A 16157-nucleotide genomic window follows, 5' to 3' on the forward strand; every position below is an offset into this window, starting at 1 on the left:
TCAGAGGAAAATGAATGCAACTTCAACTTAACACATCCTAGCCATGTCTTGGCTCTTATTACACATCAGCAGTCCTAACCACCAGCCTACTCCTTGTCACCCACCACATACACAGCTCTGCAGTTTTCACCAACCTTTATCTCCACCAGACCAGACCAGTCTGCTCCCCAGGATGCAGAGGTCCGACTGGGTCCAGGTGAGTCTAAATTGGCTAAAAGGGAGATGAAGAAAACCTGGAGTGGACAGAGGATCAGAGATCTGAACAGGTAGAAGAATGGAGATGGGAGATGTGTAAATCCCGAACAGGATTTTTCTAGGGTCCCTGCCAGTGCCAGACCCTCTACTACAAGACCAAATAATGGAGGAGATCCGTTCTCTGGGTTCTGGACACCAACTAGATGGAATGGTGTTCATCCTTATGGTGTATCCCTCCTCATCCATGGCATCTGGCTCAGATATGAAAGCATTAACACAAGGATAAGGATCTTTATTTTGAAGCTGAAGTTTGGGTATGGATGGATGTTTGCTTGCATGGTTATGTTGGTCCAGCTTGGACAATGATAAGTATGAATGAGCCTGGCCAATTTCCACTACTCCAGTCATCTCCATTCGCTTCTGGGTCCTGTGCTGAGTGTCTGCCCTGCTGCATACGGAATCAGAGGAGGTCACTTCCTTGGCATGAACGCCATTCAAAGAATACATTGCATTTCCACAATGATTCTAAAGTGTTCTCTGATTGGACAAGATAGAAAAGCAAGGCAGTGATATTATGATCTCCGCCCCATCCAATTAGAGAATGCCTTATATTAGTTAATAAAATGGAAAGAGTTCTCTGAATGGTGCCTGTGCCAAGGGCGAACCTCTTGTATTCTGTTGGCAGCAGGGCTAGGGTTGCCACCTGTCCAGGTTTCACCCGGACAGTTCGGGTTTGGAATCATGCGTCCAGGTTTCAGACTGCCTGAAACCCGGACACATTATTCAGACTGGACTATGACTTCCCAGCAGGGTTGCTGGCTGCAGTTGTGTAAGCTGAGAGTGTCTGTTACACTCTCTTTCATGCTGTCCAAAGCCAAACCCGGAGTGGACGGAGGATCAGAGGTCTGGAAAGGTGGAAGAAAGGAGTAAGGAGATGTGTAATTCCCGAACCGGACTTTTCCAGGATCCCTGCCAGACGTCAGTGGTGCCAGCGGTCAGTGAGCAGTATGTAGAGGCAATGTGGTCACTGAGCAGTATGTAGTGGCAGAGTGGTCAGTGAGCAGTATGTAGTGGCAGAGTGGTCAGTGAATAGTATGTAGTAACAGAGCGGTCAGTGAGCAGTATGCAGTGGCAGATCGGTCAGTGAGCAGTATGTAGTGGCAGAGTGGTCAGTGAATAGTATGCAGTGGCAGAGCGGTCAGTGAGCAGTATGCAGTGGCAGAGCGGTCAGTGAACAGTATGTAGTGGTAGAGCAGTCAGTGAATAGTATGCAGTAGCAGAGTGGTCAGTAAATAGTATGTAGTAGCAGAGCGGTCAGTGATTAGTATGCAGTAGCAGAGCGGTCAGTGAGCAGTATGTAGAGGCAGAGCGGTCAGTGAGCAGTATGTAGTAACAGAGCAGTCAGTGAATAGTATGAAGTGGCAGAGCGGTCAGTGAGCAGTATGTAGTGGTAGAGCGGTCAGTGAATAGTATGTAGTAGCAGAATGGTCATTGAGCAATATGCAGTGAAAGAGTGGTCAGTGAGCAGTATGCAGAGGCAGAGCGGTCAGTGAGCAGTATGTAGAGGCAAAGTGGTCAGTGAGCAGTATGTAGTGGTAGAGCGGTCAGTGAGCAGTATGTAGTGGTAGAGCGGTCAGTGAATAGTATGCAGTAGCAGAGCGGTCAGTAAATAGTATGTAGTAGCAGAGCGGTTAGTGATTAGTATGCAGTGGCAGAGCGGTCAGTGAGCGGTATGTAGAGGCAGAGCGGTCAGTGAGCAGTATGTAGTGATAGAGCAGTCAGTGAATAGTATGTAGTGGCAAAGCAGTCACTGAATAGTATGTAGTAGCAGAGTGGTCATTGAGCAATATGCAGTGGAAGAGTGGTCAGTGAGCAGTATGCAGACGCAGAGGAGCGGTCAGTGAGCAGTATGTAGAGGCAAAGTGGTCAGTGAGCAGTATGTAGTGGTAGAGCGGTCAGTGAGCAGTATGTAGTGGTAGAGCGGTCAGTGAGCAGTTTGCAGTGGCAGAGCGGTCAGTGAGTGTGCAAAAATGCTATAAATGAAGAATGCTTTCAGAAATAGAAGTGTTATTAGTTTATTTTTATCAATTAACAAAATGAGTAAGAACAACTAAAAGAACAGAACAGAAATCCAAATCAATTCAATATTTGGTGTGACCACCCTTTGCCTTCAAAACAGCATCAATTCTTCTAGGTATATTTGTAGGCAGGTGCAGTCTGCATTCCTCACTGTAGATGGCGCTTGATGAAAGCGGCAATGCAGAAGGGGGGAAGAAGTTGTGAGGAACTTGGTTCATCTACGAATTCCTGCGGTTACAATTAGACGCTTGTGCCCCACGTGACTTCAGCGGCTATCTTGGGTCAGGTAGTCTATGTAAGACTCCTAGGTTTGGCATGCTTTTATGGGAGTGTCTAGTGTAGGAAAAGATTCACCATCTGGCAGTGAGAGAACACAGCAGCAGGGAAAGGTTTCTGAGGAATGAGGAAAGTGCAGGGACTATCTCCTTGCAGGAAGGCTCCCATTTAGGCATGGTTCAGCCAGGCTGAACACTCGCTCCTCGCTGCAGAAGCTGTCTGCATTATTCTCGATCCTTCGCTATTGTTTGTAAGTAGCTGTGGTACCCCGTCCCCCACCCCATTTGTACATTGTTAGGACACTCGTGATATAATGTTCTTATCCCCCCGGGACCTCTGCCGGTGCACCACGCCGCAGCCTACTCACACACTTGCACAATTTCTGAAGAAACCAAGCACAGATCTTCTGTGGATGTCATATCCTTCTGTCTCTTCATGTAATCCCAGACAGACTCAATGATGTTGGGATCAGGGCTGAGAGATACAAACAGATACTTATCCATCATACAATACCATCGGGAAGGTGAGTGATTGGCCTCAAATGTATTCTGCAGCAGGACAACCACCCTAAACATGCAGCCAATGTCATTAAGGACTATCTTCAGTGTAAAGAGGAACAAGGAGTCCTGGAAGTGATGGTTTGCCCCCCCCAGAGCCCTGATCTCACCATCATGGAGTCTGTTTGGGATGATATGAAGAGACAGAAGGATTTGAGGCAGCCGACATCCACAGAAGGTCTGTGGTTCTCCAAGATGTTTGGAAAGTGTGTAAGTGTACCTAGAAGAATCAATGCTGTTTTGAAGGCAAAGGGTGGTCACACCAAGTATTCTTTCCAAAGTTAAGGGAAAATGCCTTCTTAAACCATGGTCACTTGTGTCCCCATTAGAAGATTAATGACATTTTCGATTTCTCATCACTTTCTCCCCCCAGTGACAATGTTCACTCAAACAAATAGAGAGGATGGATCTCTTCAGAGGGGACACAGACAGCTATAACAAAAACAAACAAACTTAACAAGGGTTTTAATCCTTCCCTACTCCATTCCCAACAACAAGAGCATCTTCCGATCATCTCTAACATCAACCAATAAAATCAACAGTGACATGACAAACCAATGCCATCATATCATAAAATAAGAAAATACTGTCTATGTACATTCATCATGTGTATTCTGGCAATTTTGTTGTGCTTTGTGTATTTCTTCAGATCTGAGTGATACGGAGTGTTACTTCCTGTAATAAAGACCACTCCCTGCTGCTCTCTAGCCTTGTGCAGGGTGACTGGTCTTGTCTCCTCCCCCCTCCTGTAGTTTTCTGCAGGCAGCCTGTAGTGGGTGGAGCTTACTGGGCCCCTCCCACAGCACTGCTCTCTGCACAGGCTATGTACAACACAGTGAGGATGTCACTGCTATATGGGTTTGCAAAGACATTTGGAGCACACAAAGTGGATTTAAATCCACTGAGGCTAATGAGGAAACTACAATTATTATTTTTTTTTGTTTCTGAAGATTAGCTTATTGGAGTTCACTTTAATCTGTGACATGCATGCAAATCATGTATGTGCGCATAAGCTGTATTGAGAAATGTAGTGTGCAGTGTGCCCTATATATGGGGTGCCAGATAACCAGTAGTGCTAACCTCAAAACATTAAAGCGGTTGTAAACCCGCTGAAGTTTTTTTTTTTTTTACGCACCTGCAAAGGAAAAGGCATAATGAGCTAGTATTACCTTAGAACGAGGCCCCGACATCTGACCCAATCCACGCCGAGGGAGCTGACATGTTCCCTCAACGTTTCTTCCGGGTATCGCGGCTCCGGCGATGTGAGTGGCCGGAGTCGCGATATCGTCACTCCCGAGCATGCGCGCGGGAGATTTCTTCCCGGCAGGGTCCAGCGTCTGGCGGACTTTCAGCCGGGAATCCCCTGTGCGCATGCGCCGCTGCAGTCAGCGGCGCATCGCGAGGGGAATATCTCCTAAACCGTACAGGTTTAGGAGATTTTTTTTATCTACAGGTAAGCCTTATTATAGGCTTTCCTGTGGGTAAAAGTCCCAAAATTGACTATACAACCACTTTAAGGATGAACATTAAAGCGAAGTTCCGCCTAAAAAAAATTTTTAAGTCAGCAGCTACAAATACTGCAGCTGCTGACTTTTAAAAAGACACTTACCTGTCCAGGGAGCACGCGATGTTCTCCGATCAGCTAATTCCCTACTGCGCATGCGTGAGTCGTGATGCGCATTCTGAGTGGTCCCTGCTGTTTTCTGGGACAGGTGTGTCTCCCAGAAGACAGCGGGGGGGGTGGAGGAGGGGCCGGAAATGGCATAGATCGCTGCAGATTCTGCAGCGATCTTTCACGGGAAGTGGGAGCAAATATCTGTATTAGACAGATATCTGCTTCCCCCTGAAAGGTGCCAAATGTGACACCGGAGGGGGGAGGAATCCGCAAAGCATTCACCTAAAAGTTAAAGGGGATGATTCAACAAACAGTTTTGACCAGAAGCGGTAAAAAAAATGAAGAACAAGAATGGAAATTTTTTAATCTAATGGCAAAGAGCAAACTTCTAATTGTTGAATTCACTCCCAAAATTAGAAAAACTGTAACTAGACTTATTTTTTTTTCCTTTTTTTTTGCCACCTCAGCAAAATTTTGAGAAACTTGGATCAGCTTATCCATTCATTTTTATCCTCTCTCTTTTTCACATCATTGTGGCATTTATCATGATTTTTACATACTTATTACAATTTATTTATCAAATTTAAAATTTACCTTATGACTAGTGATGGCCGAACGGTTCGCCCGGCGGTCGTTTTGCGGCGAATTTCGGTCGTTCGCGGTCCGCTCGTTCGCTCGCCTTTTCCCGTCGTTCGCCCCGGCGGACTTACGTGTTTAATGTGTAAAAGAACTTTGACCTATGATGACACGTCTATCATGGGGTACAGGACAGCAAATTGAGACATGACAGCACATGGACACTTGGACATTCCCCCTAACCTATAAATACACCCGATCCGGTGGCCATTTTACATTCTTTCTTCTGTCACTATAGGGAAAGGTTGCTGTGTGGAGCAGGGACAGATAAAACGCTAGCTATTTGGTACACAAAAGTTCTTTTCAGGACTGGTATAGGTGTTAGGTGTATATAGGTTTGCTGTGCTACTGATTCTTGCAGCAGCCTGAGTGTCTTTTGTCAGTTTAGAGAAAGGGAAAGGACGGTGTATGCTACAGGGACAGCCAGATTAGTCTTTCATCATCATCATCATCATTAGCTGTTACTATCAGGTCCACAAAAGAGCTGTTCCAGTAACCACTAATCGTTCCAGTCTACTCTTTTTTGCCACTTTGTATAGGGACAGGAAGGAAGCAGTGTTGTCAGGCAGTGAGGGTCAGTTTAAAGACTTGCTGTTACTATTAGTTCCACAAAGGTTCTTTTCAGGACTGGTATCAGTGGTACGGTAATAGGCTTGTACACGTATAATATTCTTTCTTCCAAATATAGAAAGAATATTATACTTGACTGCTGCCCTTCTGCTGCAGTCTGCTAAACATTCACAACTCACTTGTTCCACAAAGCTCTTTATCAGGACTGGTAACTTGGTCTGTGTAGGGTGCTACAGTACATAGGGTTGAGTGCAGTACAGTCTGCTGTTCTGTAAGGACCGCTATCGGTCCACAATAGATAGGGTTGAGGTGCACCACTGCTGACCGCTGCCCTATACTGCAGCAGTCCTTCATTGGTATAGGGACTGACGTACAGTCTGCTAATCACTAACACACAACCTGCTTGGTCCACAAAAGTTCCTATAAGGACTGGTAACTTGGTCTAGGGTGCTACAGTACATAGGGTTGAGTGCGGTACAGTCTGCTGTTCTGTAAGGACCGCTATCGGTCCACAATAGATAGGGTTGAGGTGCACCACTGCTGACCGCTGCCCTATACTGCAGCAGTCCTTCATTGGTATAGGGACTGACGTACAGTCTGCTAATCACTAACACACAACCTGCTTGGTCCACAAAAGTTCCTATAAGGACTGGTAACTTGGTCTAGGGTGCTACAGTACATAGGGTTGAGTGCGGTACAGTCTGCTGTTCTGTAAGGACCGCTATCGGTCCACAATAGATAGGGTTGAGGTGCACCACTGCTGACCGCTGCCCTATACTGCAGCAGTCCTTCAGCAGTATAGGGACTGACATACAGTCTGCTAATCACTAACACACAACCTGCTTTCTCCACAAAAGTTCCTATAAGGACTGGTAGCTTGGTCTAGGGTGCTACAGTACATAGGGTTGAGTGCGGTACAGTCTGCTGTTCTGTAAGGACCGCTATTGGTCCACAATAGATAGGGTTGAGGTGCACCACTGCTGACCGCTGCCCTATACTGCAGCAGTCCTTCATTGGTATAGGGACTGACGTACAGTCTGCTAATCACTAACACACAACCTGCTTGGTCCACAAAAGTTCTTATAAGGACTGGTAACTTGGTATAGGGTGCTACAGTACATAGGGTTGAGTGCGGTACAGTCTGCTGTTCTGTAAGGACCGCTATCGGTCCACAATAGATAGGGTTGAGGTGCACCACTGCTGACCGCTGCCCTATACTGCAGCAGTCCTTCATTGGTATAGGGACTGACGTACAGTCTGCTAATCACTAACACACAACCTGCTTGGTCCACAAAAGTTCCTATAAGGACTGGTAACTTGGTCTAGGGTGCTACAGTACATAGGGTTGAGTGCGGTACAGTCTGCTGTTCTGTAAGGACCGCTATCGGTCCACAATAGATAGGGTTGAGGTGCACCACTGCTGACCGCTGCCCTATACTGCAGCAGTCCTTCAGCAGTATAGGGACTGACATACAGTCTGCTAATCACTAACACACAACCTGCTTTCTCCACAAAAGTTCCTATAAGGACTGGTAGCTTGGTCTAGGGTGCTACAGTACATAGGGTTGAGTGCGGTACAGTCTGCTGTTCTGTAAGGACCGCTATCGGTCCACAATAGATAGGGTTGAGGTGCACCACTGCTGACCGCTGCCCTATACTGCAGCAGTCCTTCATTGGTATAGGGACTGACGTACAGTCTGCTAATCACTAACACACAACCTGCTTGGTCCACAAAAGTTCCTATAAGGACTGGTAACTTGGTCTAGGGTGCTACAGTACATAGGGTTGAGTGCGGTACAGTCTGCTGTTCTGTAAGGACCGCTATCGGTCCACAATAGATAGGGTTGAGGTGCACCACTGCTGACCGCTGCCCTATACTGCAGCAGTCCTTCAGCAGTATAGGGACTGACGTACAGTCTGCTAATCACTAACACACAACCTGCTTGGTCCACAAAAGTTCCTATAAGGACTGGTAGCTTGGTCTAGGGTGCTACAGTACATAGGGTTGAGTGCGGTACAGTCTGCTGTTCTGTAAGGACCGCTATCGGTCCACAATAGATAGGGTTGAGGTGCACCACTGCTGACCGCTGCCCTATACTGCAGCAGTCCTTCATTGGTATAGGGACTAACGTACAGTCTGCTAATCACTAACACACAACCTGCTTGGTCCACAAAAGTTCCTATAAGGACTGGTAACTTGGTCTAGGGTGCTACAGTACATAGGGTTGAGTGCGGTACAGTCTGCTGTTCTGTAAGGACCGCTATCGGTCCACAATAGATAGGGTTGAGGTGCACTATTGCTGACTGCTGCCCTATACTGCAACAGTCCTTCATTGGTATAGGGACTGACGTACAGTCTGCTAATCACTAACACACAACCTGCTTGGTCCACAAAAGTTCTTATAAGGACTGGTAACTTGGTCTAGGGTGCTACAGTACATAGGGTTGAGTGCGGTACAGTCTGCTGTTCTGTAAGGACCGCTATCGGTCCACAATAGATAGGGTTGAGGTGCAATACTGCTGACTGCTGCCCTATACTGCAGCAGTCCTTCATTGGTATAGGGACTAAGAGTTTTGTCACAGGGTGATTTAAAAAATGACAGGCAGAGGAAGAGGCAGGCCCTTCCGCAGGGGTGGTAGGGGTAGGGCAGGAGCAACAGCCTTGAGCCAAAGTGGGAAGTTGCAGAAGGTGCGTTCAATTACTTTAAAGGACGCACCAGACTTGGTTGAGTGGCTCACTCAGCCTTACTCTTCTGCACCCTCCTCATCCTCTCGATCTGCACCCTCTTCTTCACTCTCTGCTATGTGCACCCCCAAAGACACTACCACCAACAACACCACCACCACCACATACCTTCCGCTTGAGTCACAGGAATTATTTTCCGATCCATATCAAGAGGACATTTCTGATGCGCAGCCACTCTTGGTATTGGATCAGGAAGAGGAGGTAGCAACAACCGCTACTCAGCAGTCTGACGACAGTACCCAGATCAGCCCAAGGAGGAGGTTCGTCCCCGGTGTTGCTGCCTACTCCGAGATCTCTACTTATAGGGGTGGGGAAGGTGACGTTGATGATGACATGTCTAGTGATGTCACGTGGGTGCCCACAAGAGAGGAAGAGGAGGGGAGTTCAGAGGGAGATATGGACCAGCAGATAGGGAGGAGAAGCAGGAATAACTTACATTGCACAGGAGGGACAAAGCAGACTGCAAATGTATCAGGAGCGAGTCATCGACCATGTACGGTCACATCTGGCGCTCCCAGGACACCGGCACATGGCTCCGCAGTGTGGGCTTTTTTTTAACATGTCCGCTGCTGACAATAGCGTTGCCATCTGCAATCTTTGCAGTCAACGCATTAGTCGCGGTAAGCCCAACACTCACCTAGGGACGACCGCCTTAAGAAGGCACATGAGCAGCCATCACCGAGCCCAGTGGCAGCAACGGAACACACAAAGCCACACTGCAGGCTCTCACCGTCCAGCCTCGTCTTCTACTTCTCCTTCTCCTCTCTCCTCACAATTGTCCTCCACTCCACCTTCCATCACGCCAAGCTCACGTTTTTCTGCAAAAAGGCAGGCTTCCATGGGCCTAATGTTCGAGCGTAAAAAAATGATGACGCCGGATAACCCTCTTGCCCAACGGTTGACGGCTGGCTTGTCAGAACTGATAGCCCGCCAACTACTGCCATATAAACTGGTGGACTCGGAAGCCAAATTTGTGGCCATTGGAACACCACAATGGAAGGTCCCAGGAAGGAAGTATTTCTCAGAGAAGGGCATCCCAGAGCTATATGGCCATGTTCAGCGGCAAGTGAATGTATCTCTGGCACACAGTGTCGGTGCCAAGATACATCTGACCACAGACACGTGGTCTAGCAAACACGGGCAGGGAAGGTATATCACTTTTACTGCCCACTGGGTGAACCTTCTGACGGCCGTCAAGCATGTAACCCGTGGCACCCGTGTAGATTTGGTTTTACCGCCACGGATTGCATGCAGGCCTGACTCTTCTTCTCCTCCTCCTCCTACTCCATCCTCCTCCCTCTCTTCCTCAGCTGCCTCCTCCTTTTCCGCTGCTAGCGTCTCTTCCGCTGCACCGCCCAAGCTCCCCAGAACCTATTCCACATGCCAGGTGAGACGTTGCCATGCCGTGCTGCGTCTGTTGTGCCTGGAAGCCAAGAGCCACACTGGCCCGGCACTCCTTTCAGCTTTGCGTTCACAGGCAGATCAGTGGCTAACACCGCTCAATTTGACAGTTGGTAAAGTGGTGTGTGACAACGGTGCCAATCTGCTTAGCGCATTGAAACAGGGCAAAATCACGCACGTGCCATGCATGGCACACGTCTTAAACTTGGTCGTGCAGCGATTCCTTGTCAAATACCCTGGGGTCCAGGACATCTTGCGGCAGGCAAGGAAAATCTCGGCCCATTTCAGAAGATCTTACACGGCCATGGCTCGCCTTGCTGACATTCAGCGGCGACACCATCTGCCGGTCAGACGTCTTATTTGCGATTGCCCGACGCGATGGAACTCAACCTTCTATATGCTTGATAGGCTGCTCCAGCAGAAACGTGCAGTTAACGTCTACCTGTATGAACTCTGCGAAAGAAACGGTTCTGGGGAGCTGGGGTTTTTTTCACCGCGCCAGTGGCTGCTCATGCGCGACGCATGCAGACTTCTGCGGCCATTTGAGGAGATCACCAAACTGGTCAGTCGCAGCCATGGCGCCATCAGTGACATGGTACCTTATGCCTTCTTTATGGAGCGTGCATTGCGTCGTGTCATTGATCAGGCTGTGGAGGAGCAGGAGCGGGAAGATGAGGAAGTCGCAATGCTGGATGAATTCCCAGGGGGGGCTACTCTATCTGAGACAAGTCAACAACAGGAGTCTGAAGAGGAGTCAGAGGAGGATGGTGCCGGGGTGGATGAGGAGGAGCAAGAAGAGCGTGCTTTAAACCTTTCTGGGATCCCTGTTGTGCGTGGATGGGGAGAGGAGAATGAAGAGGACGACATTATCCTGGATGATGAGCAGGAGCCAGGCCACCACACCGCTTCCACTTTAGTGCAAATGGGGGCCTTCATGCTCCAGTGTTTTAATAGGGACCCCCGTATAAAAAGCATAAGGGTCAAGGACCAGTACTGGGTGGCAACGTACTTAGACCCCCGGTACAAACACAAAATGGCGGAAATGTTACCGCCGTCGCAGAGGGCTGTCAGAATGCAGCACTTCCAGGCCTTGCTTCGAGAAATGCTGCATTCTGCTTTTGCGTGCGCTGGCAGAGGAGCAATTCCCACTCCCAGAGAAGGATTTGCGGGTACCAATCCAACAGCGCCTGCAAGAAGAGGCCGGTTTGAAGATGTGTTGGTGACTTCGGATATGAGGTCATTCTTTCAGCTGACCCATCGACAGGTGTCATCCGGATCCAGCATCAGGGAACGCCTAGACCGTCAGGTGTCCGACTACATTGGGTTAACGGCCGATGTGGACGCTCTGAGGAGTGATGAACCCCTGGACTACTGGGTGGGCAGGCTTGACCTCTGGCCAGAGCTTGCCCAATTTGCAATCGAACTGTTGGCTTGCCCCTCATCCAGTGTCCTGTCCGAAAGGACGTTCAGCGCAGCAGGGGGGATCGTGATCGATAAGCGTACTCGCCTAGCTCACGACAGTGTTAACTACCTCACATTTATAAAAATGAATGAGGCATGGATCTCGGAGGAATTCAACACATGTGACCAGTAGACCATGTATATGTCTATAAACAATTTTTTTAATCAAGCACACAGACCTTCTTTCTTCATTTGGCTCACTTCCTTGTCCCAAAAAAGCACACCGTACTATATGCCCCTACCCTCCTCTTTGAAGAGGTTGAGCGGTGTCATATTTCTACTGGGGCTGCTTATGATATCCCTGTGCTGTGCTGACTTCCTCCTGGGGGTTCTTATTATGAGGGGATCACACCATCCCTGTGCTGTGCTGAGTTTCTCCTGGGCCTGCTTACTATGAGGGGATCACACCATCCCTGTGCTGTGCTGACTTCCTCCTGGGGGTTCTTATTAAGAGGGTATCACACCATCCCTGTGCTGTGCTGAGTTTCTCCTGGGCCTGCTTACTATGAGGGGATCACACCATCCCTGTGCTGTGCTGACTTCCTCCTGGGGGTTCTTATTATGAGGGGATCACACCATCCCTGTGCTGTGCTGATTTTCTCCTGGGCCTGCTTACTATGAGGGGATCACACCATCCCTGTGCTGTGCTGACTTCCTCTTGGGGGTTCTTATTATGAGGGGATCACACCATCCCTGTGCTGTGCTGAGTTTCTCCTGGGCCTGCTTACTATGAGGGGATCACACCATCCCTGTGCTGACTTCCTCTTGGGGGTTCTTATTATGAGGGGATCACACCATCCCTGTGCTGTGCTGAGTTTCTCCTGGGCCTGCTTACTATGAGGGGATCACACCATCCCTGTGCTGTGCTGACTTCCTCCTGGGGGTTCTTATTATGAGGGGATCACACCATCCCTGTGCTGTGCTGAGTTTCTCCTGGGCCTGCTTACTATGAAGGGATCACACCATCCCTGTGCTGTGCTGACTTCCTCCTGGGGGTTCTTATTATGAGGGGATCACACCATCCCTGTGCTGTGCTGAGTTTCTCCTGGGCCTGCTTACTATGAGGGGATCACACCATCCCTGTGCTGTGCTGACTTCCTCCTGGGGGTTCTTATTATGAGGGGATCACACCATCCCTGTGCTGTGCTGACTTACTCCTGGGGCTGCTTACGGTGCTGCTGTCAGTGCTGTATATCACGGTGCTGGTGTGAGTGCTTAATGTCACGGTGCTGCTGTCAGTGCTGTATATCACAGTGCTGATGTCAGTGCTTAATGTCACGCTTCTGATGTCAGTACTCTCTATCACGGTGCTGCTGTCAGTGCTGTATATCACTGTGCTGATGTCAGTGCTTAATGTCACGCTTCTGATGTCAGTACTCTCTATCACGGTGCTGCTGTCAGTGCTGTATATCACGGTGCTGGTGTGAGTGCTTAATGTCACGCTGCTGCTGTCAGTGCTGTATATCACGGTGCTGATGCCAGTGCTTAACGTCACGCTTCTGATGTCAGTACTCTCTATCACGGTGTTGCTGTCAATGCTGTATGTCACGGTGCTGGTGTTAATGCTTAATGTCACGCTTCTGATGTCAGTACTCTCTATCACGGTGCTGCTGTCAGTGCTGTATATCACGGTGCTGATGTCAGTGCTTAATGTCACGCTTCTGATGTCAGTACTCTCTATCACGGTGTTGCCGTCAATGCTGTATGTCACGGTGCTGGTGTTAATGCTTAATGTCACGCTTCTGATGTCAGTACTCCTTATCACGGTGCTGCTGTCAGTGCTGTATATCACTGTGCTGATGTCAGTGCTGTATGTCACGCTTCTGATGTCAGTGCCCTCTATCACGGTGCTGCTGTCAGTGCTGTATATCACGGTGCTGATGTCAGTGCTTAATATCACGCTTCTGATGTCAGTACTCTCTATCACGGTGTTGCTGTCAATGCTGTATGTCACGGTGCTGGTGTTAATGCTTTATGTCACGCTTCTGATGTCAGTACTCTCTATCACGGTGCTGCTGTCAGTGCTGTATATCACGGTGCTGATGTCAGTGCTTAATGTCACGCTTCTGATGTCAGTGCTCTCTATCACGGTGTTGCTGTCAGTGCTGTATGTCACGCTGCTGATGTCAGTGCTCTCTATCATGGTGCTGCTGTCAGTGCTGTATATCACGGTGCTGATGTCAGTGCTTAACGTCACGCTTCTGATGTCAGTACTCTCTATCACGGTGTTGCTGTCAATGCTGTATGTCACGGTGCTGGTGTTAATGCTTAATGTCACGCTTCTGATGTCAGTACTCTCTATCACGGTGCTGCTGTCAGTGCTGTATATCACGGTGCTGATGTCAGTGCTTAATGTCACGCTTCTGATGTCAGTACTCTCTATCACGGTGTTGCTGTCAATGCTGTATGTCACGGTGCTGGTGTTAATGCTTAATGTCACGCTTCTGATGTCAGTACTCCTTATCACGGTGCTGCTGTCAGTGCTGTATATCACTGTGCTGATGTCAGTGCTGTATGTCACGCTTCTGATGTCAGTGCCCTCTATCACGGTGCTGCTGTCAGTGCTGTATATCACGGTGCTGATGTCAGTGCTTAATATCACGCTTCTGATGTCAGTACTCTCTATCACGGTGTTGCTGTCAATGCTGTATGTCACGGTGCTGGTGTTAATGCTTTATGTCACGCTTCTGATGTCAGTACTCTCTATCACGGTGCTGCTGTCAGTGCTGTATATCACGGTGCTGATGTCAGTGCTTAATGTCACGCTTCTGATGTCAGTGCTCTCTATCACGGTGTTGCTGTCAGTGCTGTATGTCACGCTGCTGATGTCAGTGCTCTCTATCATGGTGCTGCTGTCAGTGCTGTATATCACGGTGCTGATGTCAGTGCTTAATGTCACGCTTCTGATGTCAGTACTCTCTATCACGGTGTTGCTGTCAATGCTGTATGTCACGGTGCTGGTGTTAATGCTTTATGTCACGCTGCTGATGTCAGTGCCCTCTATCACGGTGCTGTTGTCAGATGCCTCTATCACGGTGCATGTGTCATTGCTGTATGTGATGCTGCTGGTGATCATCTCCTGCACCCTCTTCTTTGCCTACCCTGGTCCCTGACCTTCCCTCTCCTCCATTGCCTTCATGCGCTCCACAGTCCTGAATTGTCAGAACAATTTCCCAAATAAAAAAAGAATGCTTGTAGTTATCGATCCCAAATTCACCTCATACATGTATTATGTCATTGGCCAGGTGGTGGGACTATGTTTTCCCTGCTAATAATTACCTCGTGGCTGCAAATTCGACCTAAAGGTTTGAAACGTTCGCCTCCCATTGAAGTCAATGGGGCCCGCAGCGAACGTTCGGTTTCACGAACGGTCGGCCTCGTTCGCGGTCCGCGTTCGCGAAACGTCCCATCGGAGGTTCGGGCCATCACTACTTATGACAAACATTATCCTTAATTAATACATTATCTTTTCTAATCCCATCCCCCCCTTCCCTCTTTTCCTCCCTTCCCATCCACCCAAAAAAAAAGGGAGATCTCCACTCCTCCTTTCTAACGTTATCCTATCTCCTCAGACCTTCCGCATAACTCCATGTTTTTTTTAATCTCTCTCCATGACTCCCATTTTTCCTTCCACCCCATGCTCTTTTCTTCAATTTCGTATCTGAGACATTCCATCTTATATACTCCTTCAACTATTCACTCCCATATTTGTGGACTTTCAATTTCACCTCACTTTTTCGGTATAAGCCTCTTACCCACATTTAGCAGATGTGATGTCAACGACTTCCTATATTGTTCTACTCCTTGTTCAGTTCCATGTAGTAAAATCGCCCATGGATCTTCTATCATATCTTTTCCAGTAATTTCTGTTATTAACTTTAGGTTCTCCCGCCAAAACGTTTTAATTTTGGGGCAATTCCACCATATGTGGGCCGCTGTCCCGAATTCCTTACATCCTCTCCAACACTCTGGGGTTTTACAGACTTGAATTTTCCTCATTTTATCTGGGATGGCGTACCATCTACTTAAACATTTGTAATTCATTTCCACGGTCTTCACATCTACTGCTGAATTATGGGTTAGTTTACATATTTTTTAGATATTACTCTTATCCCCCTGTGCTCCCAGTTCCCCTTCCCACTTCATAATATATGGCGGGGTCTCCAATTCGTCCATCTTCAGTACTAGTTTATATAACTTTGATATTGTTCCTTTTGTATCTTTAGCTATCATCACTCGTTCCAACTGGGTCAAGTCTCCACTTGCTCTTATTGGTTGTGGGAGATTTTTAACAAAGTGGCTCAATTGGAGATATCGCCATTCATCTATCACCAATAAATCCCTATTACATTTTAACTCTTGTAGTGTCACTATTTTTCCCTTATCTATTATGCTTCCTAGTTGTGCCATGTCTATCTTTATCCAATTTCCTCCTATTTTTATTTTCCCTGGTGCAAAATAATCATTTTCTTTTAAGGCTATCAACGGTGAGTTTTATTCCCCATTTCGTTTTTTATATATCTTATCCCATATTTTTTGTGTGTTCCATGTTATATCCTGTGTGTTCTCGTCTAAGGCCGCGTACACACGGGCGGACTGTTCGCCCAACCTTGTCCGCTGA

Source organism: Lithobates pipiens, unplaced genomic scaffold, assembly GCF_037356315.1.
Source record: "Lithobates pipiens isolate NorthernLeopardFrog02 unplaced genomic scaffold, aLitPip1_a1.2 Scaffold_22, whole genome shotgun sequence".
Lineage (NCBI taxonomy): Eukaryota > Metazoa > Chordata > Amphibia > Anura > Ranidae > Lithobates > Lithobates pipiens.